General features: G+C 39.3%; 1 protein-coding gene across 5 annotated transcripts in view; it reads right to left on the bottom strand.

Annotated features, from left to right (window-relative positions):
• Positions 1 to 25,583, bottom strand: part of LOC135419237 (E3 ubiquitin-protein ligase RNF144B) — an 88,749-nt gene extending 63,166 nt beyond the window's left edge. For 2 of the 5 annotated variants that reach the window (XM_064665539.1, XM_064665559.1), the window contains exon 1: positions 25,260 to 25,583. The gene's annotated coding sequence lies outside the window, so the exon portion shown is untranslated. Of the gene's footprint in view, positions 1 to 20,817; positions 21,045 to 25,259 lie in introns of those variants that run through there. The other 3 variants (XM_064665508.1, XM_064665577.1, XM_064665531.1) reach the window with 2 other exon arrangements.
• Positions 25,584 to 25,928: the final 345 nt, after the last annotated feature.

Raw genomic sequence — 25,928 nt, 5'->3', positions numbered from 1 at the left:
ACCTGAGCTCTGTCACCTGCAGTCAGGCAGGAACCTCTGCAAGTTGGGCAGTGAGTCCAACATCCTTAGAGGGAAGATGGACAAACAAAGGAATACATAGGGTGGTTGCACATGCTGTGTTTTCTTCAAAAGCTAAAAATCTACTCTCTTCCAAAGGCTACTGAGATGCTGCTTGGTGCTACTTTTCAGGAAACACATTAGCATGACAGACTTACTAGAAAATTCACCTTTCAAAAATGTCCCGAGATAATTATTTTCGTTGCACAACTTCTGCTTTTGGAAGCTTATTTGCACAGCTAATTCAAAAGAGAAAAAATAGCCAGTAAGTGTGTTACTGAGTTTTATACATTTTATTGGATCCTTTAAGAAGCCACCTAAAAATATCAGTGCTGCTTCCTCAAACTGACGTCCTCAGCCCTATCTTCCACCTATAGAAAGGCCTTGGCATGACAGAGCATGGTGCACTATGCAATTCTTCAAAAAAAATGAACTTGTGGCAAGCTTTTCGGTTTCCTCTAGCTGTGAGAGACCGCAGCGATATCAGCAAGAGATTTAACAAGGTTTTGGCCACTGTGTTACGAGAGAGATCTCAATAGCAGTCAAACAGTTTTTGTGTTTGTATTTTTATCTGTGTCATGGAGCCTAAAGCAAAATTTGCTGTGTGGAGGAAATATGAAAAAGTATGAACTCTTGGCAAAACCAACGTAGATAGTTGCGGGCAAGCCTACAGGATCTAGCCTGTCTTTCTGTATCTGTGGACAGGCTGTCCCATGAAAATTAAATAAAAAGCAGGAGCAGAAAAATAGGGACACAGTCATGGATATGCTCAGTGTGCCTGTATGCTTTGCATTGGAATAAAGGTTATTTTTACCACCACCCACATAAAATTTCCCACTGCCAGCTGAACTACTCAGCTGAAAACTGGGAGCCATCAAATTTACATAATGGGTAGAGAGAAATATATCTACATACCTATCACAGAAAAGTATTTATCTGTGATTACAGTGGCCACCACCCACTTTCAGAGATTATGAATAAGCTGCATTTCTATGGCAAGCTATTAGCACTAATTACTGTTGCTTATAAGGCTTATTAGGTATCTGTGGATTTCATAAACTTCATCAGAACCACAGCCTTCTTCAGCACTTCCACCCCTACTGGTACACAAGCAATGGGAATTGGTTTTGGCCTGTTATCACCAGTTTCTACTGGCAGAAGTCAGAGCTTGAACACGATGTCTGCCCTGTTCTTTCTTCCCTTCCCTTACTTTCATCCCCTCTCTACAATCCAGGAAGACATTACCTTTTCCTCTAGAAAAAGCCATGCCTTTGAAGGACAATATTAAATAACTTGTTCTAAATTAAAAGAGGCATTAAGGCAAACAGTACTACATACAGTAGAGGATTCCCCACATTTGTTAAGATTCCCAGTTGAATTTTTTTCATCAGAAGAAGAGTTCTGAATGTGTTCTTAATTTTTGTTTAGTTGTTGATGATTAAGCTTGGCATAATTATTTCTTTATTTTCCAAATGTCAAAATTATACATTTAATTACTTCTTCAAAATATTTTTACCAGAAATATTGTCAAATGTTCCTTGTCTACAACAAGTTTTTGGTTTAGAATTTATGTAATACAGAACAAAAATATTCTCCTTCAAAGAGTCCTGTATCAATCTTAATGATAACTAACAATAGTAGTTTATAATATATGCTCAGATAAGTTAGCATTTTAGAATTACTTGATTCTTATAGACATAAATTTTGTCTACTAATAATATGAAAATCATCCATTTTTTAAATTTTTCTGACTCTATTTAGCACAATTTAACTTCCTCCTAAAATATTGCAATTCTTGGTAATTTTTTTAATCTTGCCCTGAAACCTAGAATAGCAAGAGCTAAAAATATTAAAATACACTATATCAAGAAAGAATTATATATATATATATTAATTCACACTAGCAAAAACTGAGTAGAGTTAAGAAATGAGCTCAAGCTTTCCAGAATCACAGTATTTGTATTCTATTTTGTATTCAAACAAAGCCTTGTCAAATAGAACTAACCATGACACAGAAGGCTGAAATAATTTTTAAATGTATTATCTTCTTTTCACTGAGCATTCAGTCTGTTCAGCTTAGTGCCAGCACAGACTCTCCTTAAATCCTAGACTGCACTCATGGGATAAACTGCTGATTATATCAAAGGAACCTTCTCCTTGCAGAGTATTTGATACCTGGCTGGCATTTTCCCTAGGCAAGTGTGTTTTGCAAGCTCTATAAACTATGTTGCAGCCTATGCTATTTTGGTTGTATGATAGTTAGAAGCAGTAGCTGAGACAGATCCAAGCCTGTCGTTTTCTAATCTAAGTCACCACATGCATTGTACTTCAGCAGTGAGGAAAAATAGAAATATAGCAGCCGGATGTGTCTAAGGCTGAACAGTCTCTTGGCCATAAAGTGTCCAGAACACATTTTAATGAAGGCTAATGTCCATAGCCCTAATTCTCTTCAGCAAACTGAACTACACATACAGACTCGATACAGACAGTGCATTCATCCTCAAAGAAAACTGAAATTATTCTGATTTTGGTAACTGTTAGGTGTAACATTGGCAGCGCTTAGAGAAAGAGAGCCATGCTATCCTCCATGGAATCAGTTCAAGGCACCTCAGCAAGACAAGCAAAACTAATCTTACTTTGCTGAAGATGAGAAGAAACTAAGTACTTTTGTCCTCGTTCCTGTGCCAGCAATATTTGGAACAGCGGCAGAGCCAGGATGCAGCAGCAGAGCAGGGATATAGGTAGGGCAGGGGTGATAGTAGGGGGGTTGTAGTAGGTGGCAAAGTTATGCAGTGGAGAAAGGGTGAGGACCTGAAAGAGGTCTGGAGGGATTCCCAAATGTCCCCAGGGAGTGGCTACCAGCAAGGAGTTACAGGGTTCTGAGTAGGGTATAATGTTTAGGAGCAGTCAGGGATGACTGGTCCTGTAACAGGTTTTCTTCCCCTCCTTTCCCCGCAAGGCCCCCCTTCCTCCTCCCACTCTGACCTCAGTAGAGTGGATGCCTCAGCCTACTGCTTTTCAACACTGTACCTTCTTTCCCCATCTTCCCTGGCAGGAAAAGCACACTGATTCCACTCCCACCACTCCCAGATACCATTCTCCATGCACTCCTTTTCTCCCATTTCCCTTGAGAGCTTTTGGCATGTAAGAACAATAATGTGAGCTTGATGGGACTTGGAGGAGACAGAACTATAAAATGGACCACAATGTTCTTTCCTTGCTCTCTTTGCAGGCTGTTCTGGTCAGTTAACACTTCACTCACCATCAGTCAGAATTTTGCCTGACCGGTTTAATTCTTCCCTGTAAATTCATAGTCTCCTTTTGTATAATGGATATCTTGAGTCACCAGGTCTCAGGAGTCCAAAAGAAAAGCCAAATGAAAATATATCTCTCTGATCTTTGAAATGGTTCAAATAGATCTCCTGCTCTTGTGCCCACTACACCACTACATTTCTTTACTTCCAAAAATTCCACTTGGAGGCAGAATGTTTTGTACAGAACAACACCACCAAGGGCTAAAAATAAGTTGCATATACCTGTGACTGGAAACAGTACATGAGAGCCAGGAAAATCCAAGAAAATGGGGAATGTTTGACAACTAAAGAAAGTCTCTCAAATAATATTACTCTGCAGCTGCCAACATTATTTAACATAGAAAAGTCTCCACTGGTTTCTAGGACATTGGTCCTACAAATCATCTGTCTCTCAGCTTATATTTCAAGACTCATTTGCTGCTTTGATGATTGACTTACTATGAGGAAAAAAATGCCCTTCACTTTTCTAAACAAGCAGCCTACTCGTTCTCCACCAAATCTTCTTGAAACAAGTGTGTACATTTGTTTGTATGTAAAAACTTTACATTGAAAGCACAGTTGTATTAATTTTGGTTCATAATTTCACGCTTCCCTCTGACAACATAAAATTATGCTGCCAATAGTGATGTAAATTGGGTACGATAATAACTAATTCAATTTTTTAATGCCTCTCCCTTTCTCTAACATCAATTATCTTCTGCAAAACACTAGGATAAATTCTGCACAAGGATGACTTCACAAGGAAAAATCAAGAGGATGTACGAAAAGAATATATCTGATTACAAAGGCTGTGTAAACCAAGACTTTGTAAACCAAACCAAATGAGATCACTGTTCCCCTATAGCTTACAGAGTGGTCCTCTTTTGTGTTTTTTTCCCATCAACATAGAGCAGGTTTTACAGCTCCACACTCCCTGAAATAGCATAGGTTAACACTGGAATAAACAGGTTGGGTCCAAATTTCAGCCAGTGTAAGATAGCAAAGCCTTTTCAGGCTGCACTAGAAATTCAGACCAGCTAAGAATCACTCTTGACATCCATGAAATGTATAATGTTTGACCGTCTTTTGAAAAGCAAATATAAAGTGACTGAAAAATGCTTCCAAACAAGCATAGCTACATTTTACATTCACATCTGAATACAGCGATCATGTACATTACACTGCAATGTAGATTTGGATTTCATAATACAAGGGTTACTATAAATTAACTACCAAGTAAGGAAATAAATTTAAAGGTAGGCACACAAGCAGAAGGAAACATAAACCAGGCACATAAGATAACATAAGTTGTCCTAAAACCACTTGGAATGGGAACATGAAAAAAATCTTGACTGTTAATCAGAAAAATGTGTAAAAATTCAAACAAGTTATATGACTACATAAAAAGCCCACACTTATCAAAAACTCAAACACTTGCTACCTAGCAACAGGCTATACTCCTCTTCTTTTAAAGACACTGATTTGTTTTTTCTTGAGAAGGAAAGCCTTACACTATTCTGATGAAAACAGTGGGTTTGATTTTTTTTAATTCAAGATAACAAAATGCCTCAGATAAATCCTCAGTTATAAACATGACATTGTATTCTTTCGCATTAGTCTAAAGAGCCCTCTAGTGTTCACCAAGCACAGCCATAACACGTTATTTCAAATGAATAAAGAACTTAATTGCAAATCCCTGCCTATTAGTTCTACCAAATACCTCCAGCTAAGGGAAAGAAAGTAAATTTTAGGCACTGGGTGATACATCTGGATGAAGAAAATAATTTAAACTCCATAGTTCAAATTGTTATATTAGTTTATATTACTTTCTGTATAAGTTTAAAGGACTCATGGGTTTAAACAGCATTTCAGTCAGCCATTAATAATATTCATTGGTACATGTTTATTTACATACAGAAAAAGAGTCTTCGGTTCTCAAAATTATCTGGCTCTCTCATTCAGTCACCACTTGTGGAAGTCAGTGACAAATGGGTCATGCTGCAATTATGTCCAAAGAGGTGGACATAATTTTTCTGTAGAGGTTCTATTAAGTTAAGTTCATGAAGGACGACTCCATTCCAGTTTAAGCAATGAATTCCTAAAACCTTCAGACCATGTCGTGGAGAAAAGGCAATATTATCTTAAGGTTTCTTATTCATTCACATGTCCCACTCCCTCATCTGGGTCAACAAAACTGCCTGTGGAGATAAGTTATGAACCACACCACGACATACCTCAGTGCTACCACAGGCTGTAGAAAAAACATATAGAGAATATGCCTCCAAGTTCTCTATCCACCATCTGAGAAAGGATTTTAACCCATTCCTCTACTGAAAAGAGATGCAAGACAGAGATGCATGCAATCCATAAAATAGCACAAAATATACCTACATTTTGCCTGGAGGGAGTCTGCTGATAGACACACAGTATGTGTACCTGAAGAGTGACATATATTTTGGACACAAAGAAAGAACAATCTCAGATATTCAGGGATTAGACAGCCTTTAAAGGTCCCTTCTAACCCAGTCTATGACATGATTCTATATACACCTCATCAGAGCAGTGCCTTTACCAGGTAACAACAATTGGTAACATCTATCATTGTTGCATTTCCATGCCAAAAACATACTTCCTCAAGTGTGGTGTTACTGGTCATTCAGACACACTAAAATGCATCAAACCTCCCACATGAGCTATTTTCCCTGTTCTGAGTCTCTCTCTGGCAGGTATTCTGTGCTGTTACTGAACATCTGGAACCCCTTGCTCTCACCTGCTGCCACAGACAGTGAAATCAGGGAATTTTCCTGCTGAATATTAACCACCTGGATCAGATCAGGCCCATAGCATGACTATTATGTGGCCACTGAAGGGACAGCACTGACTCAAAGCAGAATCCAGAACTCGTGGATAAGGAGAAAGGGCATAATAATTTCATTTGGTAGCACACTGTCCCACAGGCTCCACCCTCAGCATCCTGGCATCTGATAATGGCTCCTGTCCTTGCTGTGCACCAGTCATAGGTAATATAACAGCCCCTGCCGCCATTTCACTTGCAGGTCTTTCTTTCTCTCTGGACAAACAGAAATATCTCAAAAGAAATGAAAGGCTCTCCGAGTACCATCTCAAGCAGGAGCTCAGCAGACTTGTACTATACACATCTTTTGTGAGATTCACAGAGAAGCAGCAGCATCTCACCATGAGGACACTAAGTGGAGGAGGTAAACCAGTTTTTCAGAAATATTCAGCCCTCACAGTTTTTAGAGTGAACTGATGGGTCCAGGGAAACACCTTATTTAAACGCACACGTAAGAACAAACCTCGTCATCAGACAATCTTGACCTTATATTTCTAGCTTTTGGAACAAATCCTGCCCCTTAAGCTCTACACTTTCCTCTCTAGAAAGTAAGTCTTGCATCTTGGGATGGAAGGCTGCACTGGGGCCTGGTCTGAGCTAAAGAAAGACACAGTGCCTATCTGAGCGTGAAACCCTACAATCCTACAGACGCACAGACTCCATGATGTAAATGTAAGAAAACTGCCTCTTCATAGCCTTGCACAGATTAACAATCTTTCCTGTAAATGGGTTCCCCAGAATTAGATAACGCAGGATGAGTAAACCTTCCTATAGATAAAGAAGTCTAATTTGATCCACTCTGTAATGTCCAATACCTTGAGTTCATGTTCCTGAAAGTGTTTCGCATTACAGTATTTGTTATTGAATCTTCCAACTCCCACCAGTAACAAGCACAGTGGATTTACCAGTAAAGGGTGAATCCCAGCTACCAGAGAATGAATCAGTTCCCCTTAAAAAAGGGGAACTGATTCCTATCCAAGTAGCTGCAATATCAGAATGAAGTTAGTACAAAATTGAAATTTATTTCCTTTTCTTATCCTAATGTCAGCAAGCTACTGTTAGTTACACCGTAGAAACATTATTTTGTTGACTGTAGTCACGACACAGATGTGAAAGAAAAATATAGTCTCTGCACTTAAAATAAGAAACTAGTTGTACATCTACAAATTCCCAGCATCATGCAGAATTTCATATCGACTCCTCATGTACCTTTCAAAAAATCAAATCAAATCAAACCAAAAAAAAGGAAAAAGAAAGAAAAAAGAGAACCAAAAACCTGCAAAGCCCCCCAGACCTCCTCTCTAGTTTGTCTGAAGTTTATCTATCTTGTATTTACAGAAGCACAAACAGAGCAAAGGCAAATGATTGGATATAACACTGCCATTATCAGAGACTTTCTCTGATAGGAGATTATGAGTTTACTTCAGCTCTTACAATTCTCTTAGACTGCACTGTGCACCCAGAATTGTCCAGGACATGGTACCTCTAACCTCTGACACCTATGACAGGAGTAGGGAATATATGTCTCTAGAGGATAATGCAATAGCAAAGACAAAATTACGATGTTCTTTAAGCTGTAAAAGCACAACTTGTGTGCACAGAGTTGTCACACTGGTACTTCTACATCACTTTAACTAGCTTTGATGCAGCTCTTGAAGTGAATCTAAAAAAGATCCTCAACCTGCAGGATACTTGTTCTCAGCAAGAGATGTAATTCTTCATCTACACCAAAGCATTTTCTTTAGGGAGATAATGCAATAAATACCAAAGTATTTTGATATTTTATTCCTAATACTTTCTATCAACTAATAATTTATAGCAGATTTTTATACCCACTTCATGGTTGCAATTGAAAAAGGGCCAGAAATGTAATGTTGTAGTGAATCAAGACTAATATATTAAATATTTGCACAAAAATATTAGATTTCTATAACTTCTTTATTTTTAGAAAGTCTACGTAAAAGTTTTGAGAATCAAGTGTGATGGCTTAGACAAGACTGATATTCATCCTCAAGATGTGCCAGACTATTTCAGTCTCTTTAGATTTGCTGTAGACTAATGACGTATTAGGTACAATCAGAAACACTGGTAAAATAATGGGATTAGGAGGCATAACATCAGCCTTTGTCTGAGATCTATTAAGCAAGTTAGACATATGAAAAGCCATTTAGTGACTGCTTGTTCACTCTTCCATTAGGAAGACTACAGAATGTGTAACACATGTGTTTATTTACAAGATTCTTACTTCATGAACTTGAAAGGATAATATTGTTGCAAAAGGACAGAAAGTGTAAATTATTTTAAATATGCAATGAAAATGTTAATTCCTTTATCTCAGTTACGGAGCATTTGTACAAAAACTTTAGAACTGTATATCGTGTTTATAATGTCCTAGCACAAGCTGAGGTCAAGGTAAGGAAAAATATATGCACTACAGATCCCTATTGAGAGGTGACTCTACAGAGGGCAATTCAAGTAAGCAAGCATATTTTCTTCACCTGAAAACTGAAAATCATAGTACAAATATGCATCTTCTGCAAATGCTTTAAAAATAACTCTAATGCTCTAGTTACGAAGGTTACAAGTGGTTCTGTCTTCATCTTTTAAAAGAACACTGAACAGAAATAATTTGCAAAGTGTAACTTCATACTTTCTGTTCCATATTTGATTAATAACCTATTTTCCTTTTCCATTTCTCAAGAGAGATTTCAGAAATGAACACAATTTCCTTCTGCAATCAAAAAGGTTTATGAATCTCGTAAGACTTTACTTCTCTTCAAATGCTCCTAAACATGGCATGTCAAAAGATGAGGAGATTTGAATACTTGCCCAAGATTCTTTCGACCCATTTCAAGTGAAATAAAAGTCAGACATTAAAAATTTTACAACTGTTTCATGTAAAATCAAGCATGAACTGAACTCCCAGTTGAAACCAAAGCTACTCCAAATTCTGTGGAGCCCAGAGCAAAGCAGGGAGGTGTTGCACAATGGCAGCATGTACTACTACCATCACCCTGCCTGGCAAAACCAGTTTGTAGTCCTGTTACTCAATGATCACCTCCAGTTATGTGGCCTTTAAAGATAGTGGCCATCAGTCCTTCATAGACTCCACAGAGGAAACTGGTTAGATTATATAAAATTAAGAATGATGTGACATTAAAATTCAGATCTTTAGAGCAGATAATAATAGTAAACCACCAGAAAACTTGCAGCCAAATTCTTGGACCCTCCAGAGGCAGACGGAATGCTCACCAGCAGTGGCTGCTGTCCTGATCCAACAATGCTGTTCTGATCATGTGTCCAGGGGCTGCCCGCAGCTGTTCACAGACTTCAGACAAGTGCAGTTTTAATTCCTTGCATTTACAGCACTGTTCCTCATGGTAATATATGATATGATATGATAAGCTATATTTGGCACACAAATCTCTAATCTGTAAATAACATTATGAAGCCTAGTTTTAATCAGTTATTACTCGCAGACTTGTACCTATGCTTGTCCTTCCTACAAAAATACACTCAAACCTTTATGATCATGCCTTCAAACCATGCATTTACCAACAGTGACATAATAAGAGAGAAAAGAATGGCTAGAAATCAAAGCTCTGTACATGAGAAACAAGTTATCTCCATTAAAATAAACATAAATGGAAGGAAAATAAGATTTGGGAACTTTTAAAAGCGTTCTTTGTAAAACTTATACATTTAACTGTTTGCTCAAAGTTTAATTAAAAAGTAAAAAATAAACAAACAAAAAACCAAACCAAACCAAACAAACAAAAAAACCAACTCCTCTAGAAAGTTGTTAAGCTCCACAATGCTTCCCTGGGTACTTTAATATCTGTGGTTAATGTGGTAGAGTTGAAGTACTGGAAGACTACTATAAGGTCTCCCCAGAGCCTTGCCAAGCTGAGCCATTCCAGCTGTCTCAGCCTGTCCTCATATGGAAGGTGCTCCAGCCCCCTGATAATCTTCATATCCCCTCTTGGACCTGCTTCAACAGATCCATGTCTTCCTATATTGGGGGCCCCCAAGCTGGGTGCAGTACTCCAGGTGGAGTCTAAGAAGAGCAGAGCAGAGGGGCAGAATCACCTCCTTCCCCCTGCTGGCCATACTGCTTTTGATGCAGGCCAGAACATGATAGGCTTTTTGGGCTGCAAGCACATACTGCCAGCTCATATTCAGTTTTTCATCCACCAATACCACCTAGACCTTCTTCACAGGGCTGTTCTCAATCCTCTCATTACCCAGCCTGTATCCATGATTGCCCCAACCCAGGTGCAGGACCTTGGCCTTGTTGAGCTTCATGAGGTTTACACAGCCCCACCTCTCAAGCCTGTCCAGGTCCTCTGGATGGCATCCCTTCCATGTCAACCACACCACACAGGTTGGTGCCATCTGTGAACTTGCTGAAGGTAGACTTAAGCACAAGTAGTAGTCCTAAACCTAAAATAACAGTAGTGAGCAAACAACTCACCATTTTCTCAGAACATGTTCCTCATCCCCTTGCTGCTAACGTAAGCAGGTTGTCTGAGTTGAGCTTGAACTAACAGCTTCATATCCCAAACTCTTCTGTCAGAGGGCCAAGGGGAGTGAATGGATAATGAATAGGCAAAGGAGAAATCACTGCTCGGTTGTGCTTACCCAGCAGATGGACATAAAGAGGCATGACCTCAGTAAATCCACACACACACCCCAATATTCAGGATGAGGGGAGCCCTTAGGGGACATGTATTCTTTCCTGCTACCCCAAGGGTGTCATATGCATGTTCTTAATCACTCTATACATTGTACCAGTCCAGCTTCTCCCCGTTCTTTAATTTATTCCTGTGCCCCTTCATAAACTAGTGGGATCTCCCGAGCTGATGGAAGACAAGAGGACCATCAGAGCTCCCTTAATTCCTAGGCAGCAACTCAGTGCAAAGTAGCATATGGCATGTGTCTTCTGAGAATAAGGAACCAGGATACAAACCACAAAAGGGGAGTAGGAGGTAATGAGCATGTATTCAGTGCTTAAGGACATGCTGCACAGTCCATGACTTTTTTTAGTGCCTGCCTTTTACAGCTTTTATAAACTAACACACTTAGCAGGCTGATGGGAGTCTGAATCATCTATAACATAAAATCAGTGTATTCAAATGTTAAGAGCAACCAAGAACAAGTTCCAGATTTTAGGAGACATTTTTAATAACAAAATAAAATAAATTACAATTCCAGTATGTCCACTTTTACTATGTAAAAGAATCTAATGTTTTATTCAATAAATAAAATGTAGAGCTGTTACTCATATACCCACATTTGGGTTCAAGGCCACACAATCAGCTAATCTGTGTGGATACTGCAAAATCCTGGGATTAAAATTGGCTTTACTGACACACACAAAAAAGAGAAACATTTCATAACAGAGCTAAAATAACCCAGAGGTATTCAAAATAATTAAAACACAATGTTTTGTTTTGTTAATAGCAAACTAGTTCTAATTCTTATTAAATTTTCCCCTTTTTTTTTTAAGAAAGAAATGTACTACTGAACTGAAACTTTATTCATAGCATAATTTGTTATTTTTAATTATTTATATGTAATGTAATACAATGTCACCAACATCTTCCAATCTGGTGCAATTGTGGGCTTCCCCAAATAAAAGAGCTCCTGCTTGCCTCCCCCTCACCCCTCCCTTCCTTAGCTTCTTCTCCACCAGACCTAATAACTGTGCAGCCACAAAGTAAGACGGTCCAGCAAGCTGATCTGACAGAAAATTTAGTCAGTCTTCTGCCAGCCTCCAAAAAACAAAGAGTAGTTTTCATCAGACCAGTTTACTGAACTTATCTTGCCCCAGGAACAGAGGAAGTGTGTGAATTGGTACAGAAATGCAAGAGAAATTCACTTCTTTCTATGGGAGTGGCAGTTGTACCAGACAGCATCAGATCCAGCCACATGCTCAGGGCATATTTTTAAGTTAAAACTGACCTAACTTCATCTTGTCCCGCAAAAGAAAGATGGTCCTGACTTCTCACTTGCACCAGAATACCACTGGTGTAGACATGTGACATGGGCACTGATCAGAGCCTTAAATGACAAAAAAAACCTGATTCGTTTCCAGCTGATCCATGTCTATTATCCAGTTAATCATGCTACTAATGAATGCCAGTAGTAGCATAAGAGACAGCGGCAGTACTTGGTGGGTGGCCAGGAGGACGATAGGGACACTCCTTCCAGTAGAAGTATATTCTGTAGATATTTCCATGCAAAATCGAGGACAAGGGCAATTCCTCGGAAGGCCCAGAGCAAGCTAAGGAAGGAGAGGAGCTCCACCTTGTGAGGCCGACAGGCATCGACCAGTACGATCACACACTGTAATCCTTAAGCAATCCCTGTTGCAATGGATGAACACCCAGTCAGATGTGAAACTTTCCTATGTTTGAGTGGGTTTTACAGTTTCCACATCCTTCCACTCGCCACTAGTGCTAATTTTCTTCTGGCAGCTTAATGAATGATATAGAGTGATCCCACTAACACAACACCACTTTTGCAGTAAAGAAATAGGAGTTCTCTTCCTAGTCCACTGCTATTTGCTAAATAAAACTAATAATTTCAATTAATCTGTTTTTTGCTTTTTTTCTTCCCATCATCATCTTACAGTACACTGGAAGCATCTGCAGATCTATTGCCATACGATTGTACAATAACTGTACATGCAACACTTGCCCCTTCACCCGTCTCCTCATCAGCTATAAACATCAATTCATTTTTTAAATTACCTATACATTTTCACTTTAAAATATCCTGAAACACTTGAGTACTATTGGACTTCTCAAATGTATCTGAAAATGTTAATTGTCATAAATAAATACAGAGAAGCATACATATTATACAATATTTGCCATGATAAAATGCAGCACAGAAAGCAAAATAGCCCAGTTCTCAGTTTCACAATTACAGTGAGAGAAATCAAGTAAGAAAAAACCTGCATTCTAAAAAACAATTTTGAAAGTCTCAATATACTTTTGTATATATGTAAGAATGAAATGTTTCCTTTACATGAGAAAAAGACAGAACAGAAATGATTGCAAGTCTATGAACACTGCTTATGCTAGCCTTGACAGAAGAACCCCAAGCACAGAACTAGGTATTCTCAGAAGAAAGTGGAAACCAACACATAGTTCCAAAGAAGCTATTTCGAACTGCTCTGAACTGTTTGAATTAATTTTCATGACTGTTTTTCTGAGGTCAGGAGCAGAGCCCATGACAAAGAATGTGATCTGTTTTGTTAGTCAAAAGGGAGTATCTAGTTTGGGAAGCATCAGGAATGTTTAAGGCGGCATATTTTGGGGCTTTTTGCAGGTTACTACCAGGAGAATTCCAGATTATTGGTACTAAATTACAGGAGCAGAAAGAGATGTGTGACTACCTATAGATTATAAAGGAGTTCAATATGCATTACTACACACCAAGTTTGAAAAGCTATCAGTATTCCTAGCCAGAACCACATAAATGAGAAAGTTTCCACATGTTCATCCAAATCAGTCTGTACATAATGTAATCATAACTCCAGAGAAGGAAATGTGCCTTATCCCACCACTAACTGCATTCAAAATTTCCTCTTGTACTGTTTCTCCAGGATGGCCCAACTGCATGAGGACCTTTGATATCAGGGATGTCCACATGAGAAGCAGACTTTGGTACTGTTGAAAAAGTGTGGAAAGATATTCAAGCATACATGGTCTTGCATGAATGACAAGAGGATTCTTACAGCTTATCTACATGAGGAAGTTACTCTGTATTAATTGAGGGTATGAATATACAGTGTAAACTCAAATGCTCGACAACTACTTCCATGTGCAATTAGCTGAACGCTCCAGTATAATGAGCTACTTTACATTAAATAAGAACATTCAATAATACCCAAAACAAGAGCCAGTGTGGAGCAATGGGTCTTGTGTACCTCCTACCTTTTTCCCTGGTAACTTCTCCTGGCATTTTCAGGATCAGTAAAATAGAAACTTAAAAATGAAATAAAGTAAAATAAGTTCTAAACAGTTTAACTCAGCAGAGATTTCCAGGAGAGAGCACACTCTCACTTCGCAGTTCGTAGACAGCTCATTTACAGAGACGTTCATGCTACTGACATCCTGCCAAATCCTGCAACTGAATATGTTAGGGAACACTGAAGATGTTACCCCTTTTTGCTGCCTGCCTCACTTTCTGCCAAAGATGGCCATTGCTGCAGCACAGTAAGCAATCTGCTCATGCCTTGCAACTCCCCAGTTCACAGTTCACTGTACTTGCTCTCTCTGAACATAAGTGGGCTATGTACCATCTGTGAACCATCCTGGCTGCCCAGCAAGTATCCACGTTGTTCTGCTACTCTTTTGTCCAGCAGACTAAGGAAAGGAGCAGAACAGAGGACCAGACATAGCAATAACCCTACCAAAACTTAACAGGTTTTATTAGCCAGAACCTTGAGGAAGATTAATTTGAATATGCTTTTAAAATATATTAGTTAAACTGTAACTGGAGCTTAAAAGTGATGGTAAAATGCTTTTGTTTAATTTACTTAAGAAGTAAATTTAACTTAATTTACTTTAGAATTCACAAACAAAAGTCATTTCCAAATAAAAGAATCTGTAACAGATTTGAATGTGATTTAATTAATATACTTTTGAAGTTAGCTACAATTCATATTCCAGAGTGTGCATGTCATTAATTTGGAATACTTTTCCTGAATGTTCCTCTGTATGCAAGCCTAGAAACTGCTATTCATTTTTTCTGAGATGCAAAATGCAGTGAAGACAGAGGGCTGTGTTTAGCACTGGGCAGGAAGGTAGCTATGAAGAAGTGTGAAGTGAAAATATTTCAAATAAGTATTTTTGTAAGGCACTTGCAAAAATGACAAAAATGGCTCTGTTGCTTAGCTCATTTTCAACCAAATTACTTAACCAGATGGAAAGCCAAGATATGTGACCTTCTGTGCCAAGTAAGGTCATACTGTTGTGTTTTTTTTTTTTTAAATAAAGTTTGAAAGTAGAAACTACTCTGAAAATACACACTGAAGTTTTGGGGAAAACTCAAGGTGAATACATTTTCTAAAGGATAATTGGTTAGGCAGCTAGACACACAAAACAGATGTAATCTAACAGCATTCAGATTTCTAAGAAAAAAGCGTGTATGATACCATCTCTGTATTATTGATCATTCTGATGCATACTGCAGGCCAAATTCTTCCTTGGTAAGTCACCTCATAAGCACATCAGAAAAAAAAAAAACAACCCAGAAAATTACATACCTACACGTTTTAAAGAAGAAATAGTCATGACATAACTGAATTCTTACTTTCATGAGAGCCACAGAACTTGTTTTTAATAAGTTTTAAGTTCTGTAGTTAATGCTAGATCCTGCTTCACTTTTCAGCATCTGCACTCTCAGCAAAGCCTGTAGTAGATTAGAGAGGGGCTTAAAATTACAAATTGAATTGACATTTACAAGTCAGAAGTGACACATAGAAACCCTCTGCAGTTGAATCACTCAATCTGTGTGCACTCCCAGCTGGCTTCAATAGGCCATCAGGCCACAATTCACTGTGGACAAAAAGGCTTTTCTTGGAGTTGCTCCATTCAGGACTTCTTTAAAACAGTGGAAGGACTTAAAGAGGCTTTAGGACCTAACACCTTATACCAAATTTTAATGAAAATTAAGCAAAATATTAATGTTTTGACAGCTTTACTCTTCAAGCCTCAAATGAGAAGTTTTACAGAAAAAGTAGATCTAATAATAGTATATAGTACAAATTTCTATAAAGCTTTAAGACCTGTTACAGAGATATCAACTATCTTACATTATTTAGGTCTACAATCCTGCACAGAACTGTGGAAGTCTTGAGTATATGAATGATCCATCTTTATTTGGCTGAGCAAATCAGATAATCACTCTCATAGGTATTTTTAGCACTGGGATTTCAGGACCTATTTCTGAGAGGCAAGAGGCAACTACTTCCAACACACCAGAGTGTTCAGGTTACAGAGCTCATGTGTGATCAAGGATCTTGTAATCCCTGCTGCAATCCATCACCAAAAAGTCTAATTCTCATCAATAATAAAAGCTGCTTTACATAGTGGGTATTAAGTATTTCCCTTAAGGCCTAGCTAAGCATCCAAGGAGGCCTCATCCCACCAAAGGCAGAAGCAAGTGTAGTACATGTTAATTCATCACAACTTACAGCAGTTTAAAAGAACAGTGGTACAAGCCCCATCACTTAGTAGCAACCAGGGTAGAATTCTTTCAAAAAACAAACAGCATAAAGCAACTAAGAGAAAACTAGAAACAGACATCAGATTTTTAAAATATCTTTTCAATCTTTTATTTCCAAAGTAATTAAATTCTCAATGAGAAATGATCAGACTAAAACTGTCAAATTATACAGTTGTGTTTATATAACACTCGTCTCTTTCCCCAGCTACATTTTAAATGTGAAAAGCATACCTTTTTTTTTTTTAAATCAAAACCAGGGAAAGTATTTTCCCATAAGCTTTCCAGGAAAGTCAACCACAGGAAAGGGCAGAGTAAACTGATCAAACTGTACAATCCCACCGACTTCTAGGAAAGATGTTGTAAATTTCCATTATTTTTCCACTGCCCACACAGTATGGATGGGAATCAGCAGACTTGTAGTCTATTTCCAATTCTGCTATTAAATAATTATTATACCATGTTTATCCTCATTTTACTACCTCAGGAAATGGCGAAAAAACCAAACAAACAGAAATGCAAACAAAAAAGAGAGAGAAAGGGAGAGAGAAGGAACAATAGACTTTACTTGAACAGCTAGCCCAAATTTGGCGTCTTGGAGGTGCTTTCACTTAGAGACATGAACTGGCAAATTCCAGCTAGTTTAAGAATATTAAGTAGCTAGCCTGTGAATTTTCTGGAAAAGCTTAGCGAACACACACAGATGCATGTAGGTCATGATGTCTATTTGTAGACTATTTGTAATGTCCACATATCAGAAATGGCATCACTCGTCCTTAGGCAATTCAATACTCAAATTCTGTGACATCCTTGTAACAATTTTGACTTGCGACAATTTTGAATTGCCGTAACCAAAGTATTTTACAGAACAACCTAATTTTTATAGTTACATCAAGTAAAATAGCATCTTGATACAAATAGGATAACTAAAGTGCTGATTTTGGTGTAAGTGGATACTCTTGTGTTTGGGTATTTTAACCAGGAAGGCTTAGCCCAACCTTCTAGGCATGACTTAAAATACAATATACAATTTCACTAACCATTTTGAGAACTTACATAGCTTCCATTCACTAGGCATCACACAGTGTTCCCTTTTTTGGGCAAGCTTCAGAATATCCCCAGAATTATTTTCTCCATATTATGCCTACAAAGCCCAGGTACAGCAACTTTCACTAAATTGTCTTTGAAGACACAGGAGATGACCATCAGATTCACTCACACAGGACTGGAAACTCATCTTCTGGTTCCATACTGAAAAAGCCTTTTCGCTTTATTAAAGATAAAAATTTAAGCAATATTTGGTAAAACACACTTAAATCTTGAGCAAAGGTTTTCTAAAATCCATCAACATGTGTAAACATGCTACTTTGCACCAGGAAGACTTCAGGATGCATCTCTGTTAGGGCCATGAGAAAAAGACTTAAATATGAAAAAGACTGTTTAAAGGAACAATAAAATTTACAACTACAAGCTTCTCTTCTGTACAGAAAACTAAAAATAAGTTGAGCAGCTGTTCAAGATCAGTGAGTTTAAATCAGTGTCTTCCTCCACAAAGAGTGGCTAAAGTCCTAGGAGTAAAATTAGGGACAACTCAAACTCTGCAGAATTGGCTGAAGCCTTCCTGGTAAGTATCAGCCACCTTTCCTTTTGCATGGTAGCATCTCTAATCACTCCAGTGTCAACATCTTGGTTCCTTTATACCATATCAAAGTAATGAATGCCCTTGAATTTCACTTTTGCTTGTTATGAGAAAAATTGTCCTCCTGATGTTTTATCATGGGGAATTTTCTCTTACCTATTCAGGCAAGCTAGATTGCTTTGTCTGGTAATTATCAGGATGCAGTCTTTATTTTAACCTCTTGGAAAGGAAGAGATTTTTATCACCGTGTCCACAGTCAAGAAGTATTAGTTTCACAGCTTTCAGACCTTGCCACATCATTTGAATGTGCTATACAATGGCACATTTATGAATTATGGGCTTCATCAGCCAGCTACATCCACTGGAAAAAGTGGTGAGTGATCCAGTCCTCTCAGCCTAAATGCAGTCTCCCTTTTATGCTTTTTCTTAAATGTTATTGCATATGAATTCTTCTTGGAATTATGTAATGTCTGCATGTCTGTGCAAATCTATCATGCACCAAACTTTAAATGAGAGGCATCAATGAAAACTTACTTGGAAAAATGATAAATGAAAAAGTAACATGGTGGAGAAATGTAGTGACAGAATCTACAATTACAAACTTCTAACCTTTGCATAATGTTTAGATTAGGCTGCAGTTCAGCAGAAGCTTCAGAATGTTTATGTTAATTTTGCCCTTCATCTGACAAATGGTTTTTTGAGTCCCACATTCAAAATTAGGTGTTAAACCATGTTTTCTCCAAAATAATGATACTGCTATCATAAGTGATATTTCAAATAAGCAAATATGCTTCTACTTAAAAGTAGCGACTATACTTAAGTAAGTTTTGCTAATCCATTTCCACTCAATCATACTTACATAACAAATTTCTGTATGATAAAAAAGATGGGGCATTTTCCCTTTGTACGCTACAATAATTTAAAATATATCTTTCTAGGTTCTTACACTGCTAACAAACTTTACCTAAATGCCCTCTAAAGATGCATTAACACAGGACAGGAATAAATCAAGACCTGACTTACAAAACAGTAAATCTTCTGTCCTGTGCTAAAACCCTGCAGCTCTCTACAGGCTTCCTGCAACTTTCCATGGTGTCCTAAACCATGGTGGGGCCCACCTTACATGAAGAGGAAGCTATACGCAGAAATCTGTGAAGCCTCTGAAGTCTAGCCATCAGAGAGAAAAATATAAATTTCCTATATTTAAATTGTGCCTATTTCAAAATGTCATTGCTGGAATTCTTTTAAGACTTTTTTTTTAACTTTAAAAGTCTTTCTCATCTCGACTTTGCATGTCTATTTATGTGTGTACACATAAAATAGTTTCCCTAAAGCTGTTAGTTCTGTCATATCAGAATTTCCTCTAAAAAAGTCATCAGAACTGAAAGCTTGCAGCTTTTAGCCACACAAAACAACACTGTGGTTTCTTGTCTCTACTAAAAACATGCGTTACAACTATACTTCCAATTCTGCAAGTCCTATTAAAGTGATGAATCAATTAAACTGTGCATTATCCAACTTGCATACAAATCCTGTATTAAGAGTTTGACTCGAGCTGATAAAAGTCAGCTATCAAAAAAATTCAGGATCCAATTATAGTCAGGTAAATCTAGAGTAAGAGCTCTGAAACAAATAAAGTTACCATGGTGTAAAGTTTGAAGTAACTGGGAACAGAATTTGCTCACCTGGCATTTACTCACTTCACTAAACCTAAAGCCCTGAAAGGGTCAAACAATGAATAACTACATAATTTGTGAGAAGAAATGCCTAGAGACCCAGGATACAGAGGTGAAATGAGGATAGGTGGTTTGCTTCCATACTGAACTTTCTGGATTTTGTTAGTCTAAGCCAGACCATGGATATTGCTTTAATAAGCCATGAATACTTTCCATGTAAAATTACATTCATTTAAAAATAAGACGTGATTCATGCAGAATTCGCATGGCAGACCCTGGAATTTTAGAGCAGATTGAATATTACAGCCAGATGTATAAACCTTTAAACAACTTCAGCTGGGATTTCTTTTTCCATATAATAAAAGTAATTGTTTCAAGTAAGGACTGTGAACACTTGGATACTTTAATATTTCTTTCTGCATCTAGTTTGTGTATTTCATAGTAAATACTAAGGACTTGAATCTGAAAAGTGCTAAGATTAGTCATAGTAGTAGTCTCTTCAAGGATGCTTTTGCTTTTGTAGAGTTGCGCTTGCACCTCACATGTGGCAAAGCACACGTAAAGAAAAAGGATGTGGACAATAACTTAAAACACCTGTCAAAATTACAGAGAGCATATGCTTGAATGAATGTTATCTAGAAAAAAAAGAAACCTTAATTAGGCTGCAGAATATTACTTGTAAGTATGCAAAATGAAACCAGCACCAAATGCCTTTACCACGTTATGTTAGCCCTGGACCAAAACCGCATTCAGAAGCTCCCATTCGAGAGGACTCACAGGCAAATCCCAAAGCTAAGTTCAGTTAAACTTAAAAAGTTTTTGCAGAAGATAATGCAATGAACACACGCCCGGAGACAGCAATCACTTGCTGTTCACCTGGAAGGCGGGGGTGAAGAAGCTCGCCCGCCCTACTTCGGGAGGAGGAGGAGGGAAGCGGGCTCAGCTCCCTTCCTCGCTCTGGCAGGTGCCCGTCAGTGTCCACCCGGGCCCCCGGGGAAACGCGAGCGGCCTCTCGGGACGGGGAGTGCGGGGCAGCCGCCGCCGAACGCCGCTCCTTACCTTTGCCTGGCGGCGATGTCCTCCCAGTTGCGGGTCGAGCGGGACTGCGGGGGCGGTATCCCGCGGGAAGGCTGCCGGGGAGCTGCTCCGAGCCTCCCGTCCACACGTCCGCGTCCTCCTTCCCTCGCTGCTCTTCTCCCTCCCCGTCGCGCATCTGCCTCCGGCCGCGAGGGTCGCCGGCACCCCCTGCGCGGCCGCCGCGGGCGGGGAGCGGAGGGACCGGGGCTGTTCCGTGCGCCGAGGCCGCCGCCGCCGGCGGTCCCTGGCGTCCAGCTGCAGGCGGCGCTGCCGCCGCCTCCCACAAAGGGCAAATTCATCTTCCACGTCCCGAGAGCGGCGGCGGAAGGGCTCCGTGCCGAGTGGGTCCCACGGCTACCGGGCGGCTGCGGGAGGAGGATCTCTCTCGGTTAAAAAAAAAAAAAAAAAAAAAAAAAAGCCTCTTGTGTTCTGGAAAATGTCGAATTATATCGTGCCAGGACGACAACTTATGCCAAGATCACCTTAAATTATTAGAAAGCGACAGTGTTCTCCTTTTCCTAGTCTTCGGTTCTTCGGTGGGGCTTTTGAAACAGAGGTTGTTGCTACCTACACGCAACGCGTGTGGAATTCACAGGCGTGTGGAATTCATCAAGCTTTGTAGCCCAGCTGGATGATGTTCTAAGTACAAACTCTCCCTAGTAGAAGGTAGCGATACCCCGGCAATGTTTTCCATTTACAATGGGTTTAAAAATGTGTAATTGTACATGACAGACTGTTCCAAAACCTATAGACCTGTCAAGCAGAAATTCACAGACTCGAACCTTTAAGGCGTAAATGAATTGACAGTGTTTCTTTTTCTAAAGTGTGAGTTACATAACGTTTGCATAGCTCACTGGCACATACACGCACTATTCATTGCAAAGCTCTCCCAAGGTAGCGGGAGGCCAGGAGTGAACATTCACCACAGGTTAGATTCTGTCCTTGCCGTACTTCGCTACAGAAACAATCCTGCGAACAGTTCTCCCTAGAGACAAGCATGTGAAACCCCGAGGGGAGAGCGTTTTTACCATCCCGCTCCTCGGTGTCAGCAGAGGGATGCAGGAGCGTTTTACAGGGCTGCTGCCTGCGGGAGCTACAGTCATCTGTGCAGAGTTCCCAGGCTCTTCCTGGAGATCTAAATACTGGATCTAGCTAGCACTAGATCTAAGCATTTCATAAAATGCATAACAGACATGAGTGCTTTGACTGAACATACAGTTGTAGGTGTTACCAATCAAACAAAGCTGTAATTCTCAAACCATGCAGAGTAAGATTTGACTTCATGGTAAGTAGAAGGTTAACAGAAATCCCAAGATGGAGCTCAGTCTGACAACACAACAGTGTTGTCATTCACACACAAATGGAAAATGTAACTTTATATACTGTTTTGATTCGTTATCTATCTCTGATGGTTTTTATTACTTTACAATTTTGTTGCATTTCCATATACTTATACTGAATCATGGCACATATAGGGATTTCCAAAACATAGTGAAACTGTTTAGATTGATTCATATCAACTATACATTTCATGTTTGAGAGTATTTGTATTTATAGGGATAACTTTTTAAGCTTCCTAGGGGTAAGACAGAGATGACAAGTGTGGATGATGCAATAGCCTGCTAATGCTGAAACACTTAGATGGGGTATGAAAAGGGGAATGAATGCAGGATTTCAGAAGTCATCAGGACCCTCTTAGGAAACATTTCACTAATCAGTTGCTCTTATCAGTCAACAGATGTAAAATATCTTGCACAAAGATGCAGTGGAACACTTGGAGATACTCAGCTTATGTTATTCATCACACCATAACTTAATTGCATACTGCTCAGTTTTCAAGTTTCTCTTGTCTTGGAAATTGTATTAATTAGCTAGTTTATCAGTTCATATTTAGATTCCTGCTTTCAGTAGCAATTAAATAACCCTTAGATTCAAAAGCCACATTCTGCTTCTAGTGTTAATAAAGATGTACATGGCATTTACACAGGACTTTTCTCAGTATTTCATAGACTAGGCAGTTTGACATTTCTAGGAAACATGTTGTCGCATGACTGTTACAGAGAAACTGGAGTGCATACGTACATATTTATAAGACTCATACAAGAACACAAAACAACACTACCTACATTACTTAAAAGTAGCATCCCATCATGTGTTGTTCTGGTATTTTACTCTGTGGATGAAATTCCTAATGAGAGGTACTTAGTATCTACTTTCATGAAGGACACCTTCTCTGCAAACCACAGATGACTTTTTCTGTAGTTTTGCCCACAGCAGATCTGCTGTTTTCTGCATTGATGGCGGGACACTGCAGTAACCAGTCACTTTGGAAATGCAAACCTGGGGTACTTTGTATACTCTGGAAAGCCTACACATCTGTTTCCAAAACCTTCTCATAGACTGTAGTAAGCTCTACACCAAGAGCCAATAAACATTGCTTGCTAATACAAGCTGCTTTGAACTAACTGAAAAGAGCTGTTTATATTAGTTAATAGTGGCTGGTAACCACGTTTAAAACTGCACTGCCTGGTGCACTCCAGTATACAATACAAGCTTGTAATGTATCTTCAAACATGCCAGCTGCTTCTTTTTACAGCACCTTCAAACTGTTTTCAACATTTAATTCTATTGAGCTATGATGTCTAAGAAACATACCCTTTGATATCTAAAAGTGAGCCCTAAGTTCCTCCAGGATAACTATGTTTTATGGAACTGGTGTTTCCAGATGGAGCTAGCTGCCAAAACTATGAGTGTCCCTAACATTAGGATTCTGGCAGTCGAAGAGCAGCCTCTCTGTGATGGAATAAGAAGAGCAGGCTGTAGGAAGCAGCTCTTGCACGAACATTTAAGAACCTCTTAGAATGACTTACCCCTTTGCAATTTGTCCTTCTTCCAGGACCAAGGTTTTTAAGTTGCATTTAGAACCCTTCACTACACTGTCTAAGCACTTTAGATAATGTTAACATTTTATACCAATATAATTGTCTCATCCAGGTCTTTCACCCCGCAGGTGAGATTGTATCATTAAGTTAACTTCATCTGACCGGGAGAAGGCAGAAATATAGGTGTTGATACAATGAAGCACCCAAAGCAGTATATTGAGAATGAGCATTCTTACTCATATTCAAAGTGAGAAGATAACCAGTTTGAATTTGTTTCCTTGGATTTAGTGATTTCCCTTTGAAACATATCTGATTTTTTTTTCAAATTGCTCCCCTCCTTCTCTCAAATTCGAGCTTTGCTGATTTTTTCCGAAAGTCTTTTTAATCCATATTGTCTCAGCCTTGTCTGGGAGATGCAACAACCAATTATTAAACTGTTGACAGCATACTGAAACTACTCCATAAACTTGTAAATCATAAAGATACTATGAAAGGCAGAGAAGGTTTCAAAAACCAAACTCGGAAGTTAGTTACCACAGCTGTTGAAGTTCTGCCAGAAGAAACCTGTGACAAAATGAAATTTACTTGTATAGAATATACCAGTTTCTAAAATAATGGATTCAGTCTCTGTTTGAGGGTCTGTCTGCTACTAATGTGGTATGCCTTCATTAAAAGGATCAACAAAACCATTATCTTCTATTTCTCCTCAAGATGCAGATACTAGTCTAATGTGTAGAATATTAACATAGGTAATACAACTAGGTAAAGCATCTCCATTAGGTAAATACATCCCTCTTTACAAAATGACAGTCTAATTTATCATCACAACCTGAAGCACAGCCTTTGGATGTCTTCTGTCATGATTCTGAACTAATTCAAACCTATTCATCTTATGGGAAATAGTGTGTTGTATTCAAACATCTGTGTTCTGCCATTTGTGTAGCCCATGGCTCAATGATATTTTTGTCTCCTTATTGCGTGTTAACAAGAAGCTTCTTTAATTATGTATTGTTGGCAAATAATTTACATTTTCCCTTTTAAAACGACCACCATCTGTGATTGCACCAGCCTTAAAATAGCTTTAAAATAAGGAATCTGCATCTCTCTTGCCTAAATTGGGTGGTGATTAATATATGCTCCCCAGACATTTCTTTTTTACACAGTATATGAATTGTAGTATTTCCTAATACCTCTGGAACTGGTTGCCCAGAGAAGTCGCGGATCCTTGGGAAGTGTTCGAGGCCAGGTTGGATGGGGCTTTGAGCAACCTGGTCTAGTGGAAGGTGGCCCTGCTTACAGGTGGGGGTGTTGGAACTAGATGACTTTTATGGGCCCTTGCGTCCCAAGTCATTCTATGATTCCATGATTCTAAGTATTTTGTAGTATTTGTGTCACACATATTTTCTAGTTTTACTACCAATTCTACAGGACTATGCTTTACACTCTTCAAAGATTAAAAATTCCCAGGAGCGTGACACTCTTTCCACTTCTTCTCTTTTACTACCCCTTTACCTGATCCCTGCCGAAGTAAGAGCCACATACCTAGAGCTCTTCACACCAGCCAAGAACCTGCTGACGGTACAACACAGCTTTGGGACAAATTATCAGCACTGCCTAGTTCGGGCTGCTTTCCTCTGACGTTTTGTCCGAGTACTCCTGACTCCTGCTGCAGGCATGTGAGCCCAGCCTGGCCTCCTCTCAGGTTCGAAGATTAGGTCTTAAGTCTTAAACTCGGGGTACAGTAGGAGTGGAACTGGGCCTCGGCTCTCTCGGGGTCCTCCCGCGACTCCTACATTTTGCAGGAACAAGGAGGAGAGCTCAGCCCTCGTTTCGGAGGCCGTTTCCCGCCGTTGGCCGCAACCCCTGGGCCCGCCCCGGCCGTTAAAGCCCGGCGGGACCGCCCAGCCCTTCCTTCATCCCGCCCGGGCAGGACCGCGGGGATGCGGTCGGGATCCCATGCACGGGTGCACGGTGGGGAACGGGAGCTCCGCACCAGCCCCCGCGGGGCGGAGCCGCGGCGGAGGGAAAAGGGAGCAAGCGGCGAGAATGTCACACTCCTGTGAATTGTTAAACTTCGGCGTGCGTAAAGCGTAGTGATGTAGAACGGGTGGGAAAACTAGGAAATATATGTGACACAAATAGTACAAAGTACTTAAAATCACGTAATGGTTTGGGTTGGAAGGGACCTTAAACATCACCTAGTTCCAACGC

This window comes from Pseudopipra pipra, chromosome 1, assembly GCF_036250125.1.
Source record: "Pseudopipra pipra isolate bDixPip1 chromosome 1, bDixPip1.hap1, whole genome shotgun sequence".
In the NCBI taxonomy this organism is placed as follows: Eukaryota; Metazoa; Chordata; class Aves; order Passeriformes; family Pipridae; genus Pseudopipra; species Pseudopipra pipra.
Note: the sequence above shows the minus strand (reverse complement) of the source record. Positions and strands in the feature narration are given on the sequence as shown.